Raw genomic sequence first — 3,001 nt, 5'->3', positions numbered from 1 at the left:
GTGGTAGTCCTAAGCCGCCGTCTCTGCCACGGCTGTACATAAAACCACAGGGGGTGCAATCCGGTAGATGCAACCATTTTCTTGCAGTAGAACGAATCTCATTACGATAAAATATTAGTCGAACGCGTATGCGATGTCAACACACCCCTACGTACACGGCGTGCGGGACAAACACACACACGCCAGAGGGTCGTACCATATTACAACCGCCGGAGTAACATGCATTGGCGCTAGTTGTAAATTCCGATTTTCTTTGGTTTACCTCACTTGTTCGGCTCAAAATTAAAAGGGACATATCTGACAGTAAATGCTAATATTTTATTGAAAATGAATACTAATCTATTTTTAAAGAAATGTTATAATGTGGCTTTAAGTAAAGGTTATGATGCCTTAGGAGAGTCGCCTGACTATTTAAGGGATTCACTCAATTTTTGGGGTGATTTATTAAGTGAAATCATTAAAAATTAGTTAAAGTATCGATTATGAATATAACCGTAACCCGAATCTATCCTAATAAACTTACGAATCTTGAAATGATAAAATTATTCGTTAAATCTAGTTTCACGGAATAATACTGTATTGTTTTTTAAATCTTGAAGATTGGTCTAGAAACATGAGACATGACAAAAAAAAAATTTTTCACTGGATTTGATTCAATTGTTTATGATTGCATGGTTAGCGCTTATAATTAATACAGGCAAGTCATGAATATGAAAATACACATTAGTTTAGCGTATAAAAGCAAGAACATAACTCCTGAGAAAATGTTGACAGATTTGCAGAGAAATTCGCGTGTGTGAGGCGAATTAATCTTGGCGTTCAGTACTTTGATTCAACTGTTTAATTTAGTTTTTGTAATTCCAGTGAATATGCTTTGCAAGGTTACGTGAAGACCTAGACAACGCTTTGTGTCTCGTAGCCAGCCGTTTGATGGGGCGAGAGGTATGGGGTGGGGGGAGCCAAATTTTCGTTCCCATTTGTCAATTTTTTTGTCCCATTTTTAGTCATTTTTATGACACTTTACTCTTTGCTATCCCCATTTTATCCATGAAAAATTTCTCGGGGATTGCGCCTGACTATGTCACTGCACTCATAGAAATTGTTCGTTGGCAGTAAGTTGATGTAAGTCGTTGCGTCAACTTTCCGAGTAATGCAAACGCGTACAATTTTGAGTAACGCTGACTTGATATCATTATGTTGGTCGCACTCATTTGCACTTACTTTATTGAGTTGTTACAACTCAGAAAATGAATCTAGGTCAGCATAATTTTCTAGAGGTGTGCTATAGTATACAAAATTTTGCACTGATTACAAAAATAAATATTTGAATACTGCTAATTGTGCAGAAAATGATCCAATTACGTGAATTAAGTAACAAAGTACCAAATTGGAATAACTCAAAACAATAAGTACCAGTAACTTAATATGAACGAGTTACATCAACTTACATGTTGAGTTACAATAACTCAACTAATTGGTTCTTTGAACCTTGTTTATTTTTCTAAGTTCCCTGAACTTGAATTCAGAAGTTGGCATTACTTAAAAAGTTGACGCAACGACTTACATCAACTTTTTAAGTAATGCCAACAAAGATGATCAGTTGACGGAACTTTTGGAGCTTTTTCAGCATTTTTTAAGTTCGGATAACTAAAATGAATTTTGTTTTGGCAACTTTTACACTATTTTTGAGTTGTCCAAACTTACTCCTTTTGAATTGCGCCAACAAGGCGAACAAGTCATTTCTATGAGTGTGCTCCTTATATTATAAATGAAATATTTATGTGGGGAAAACTTTCCCTACACCGCTCCTATTCAGAATTACAAAATATTCGGACGACACTTCCGTAAATCATGCCAAGAGTCATCCTTCTTGATGTCGATTACAAATCTTCTAGAGAGCAACAAGATATTTGTATGTGGTTTCGATCCATTTATATATTAAGGGATGCACCATTAGATTTCCAGGAGGGCTGGAAGTTTTTGTAGATCAAATCACAAAAGCATTTCTGATTAGAAACGAGAAGCTCATTTTTCGCATTAAGATTTTTAGACATTTTCGTTACAATACTTATATTGGCCCAGTTTAAAGAAATCGATACATACATATACGTCACTGAACATGTCGAGTACTAAATATCTTTTTTCAAAATAAATACCCATATTATGTGCGATACTATTATGAAACTCTCATGTTTGCAGTCCTGAAAAATACAAATTTACATAGTCTGACAAAAATAGTGAGCATTTGATTTATATTATTATATCAGGATATTATAGAAACGTGATATTTACAAATTACAAAAAGGAAAATGCAAAAAAAAGGAAGAGGATTAGATATCAGATCTTATTTTGTCATAATGTCATGCTTCTTTAATCTGAGAGAAATTTATCTCGGCCTTATTAAAATAATATAGCTATTTCAAACTGAAGTATTGACGGTACTTTTCCTTTCTTATATAAACTGATTAAAAGAAACTGCATTGATTCCTTGTTTTAATGAATGGGTGGATATTTGGATCAGGGGAGGGTTTTTCCCCTTGTCAAAGGCGGCGATGTATTTTTTATTTGCATGCATTATTGTTATTAAAGTAGATGCGGTGTTTTTTTAGAGATAGTGTTTTGGCTCATTTAGTGCATTGGCGAAGTTTACTTCTTCAAAAACTGGAAAATTAATGGCGCCTCCCTTAATGCAGTGGATCGAAACCACATGCCAATATCTTGTTTCTGTCTAGAAGATTCGTAAATCGACATCAAGAAGGATGACTCTGGGTTTGGTTTACGGAAGTGTCGTCGGAATATTTTGTAATTGTGAATATGAGCGGTGGCATATCCAGGGGCGATCCGAGGGAGGGAAAAGGTTTCCCCCACATAAATATTTCATTTATAAAATAAATAAGGAGCAGTGGCGTAGTCAGGCGCAATCAACTAGACATTTTTCATGGATAAAATAACAATATGTCTGCTTTGTCGCATTCATATAACCAGAGATACACGGTCCCGG

The sequence above is a fragment of the Amphiura filiformis genome, chromosome 16 (genome assembly GCF_039555335.1).
Source record: "Amphiura filiformis chromosome 16, Afil_fr2py, whole genome shotgun sequence".
Taxonomy (NCBI): domain Eukaryota; kingdom Metazoa; phylum Echinodermata; class Ophiuroidea; order Amphilepidida; family Amphiuridae; genus Amphiura; species Amphiura filiformis.
Note: the sequence above shows the minus strand (reverse complement) of the source record.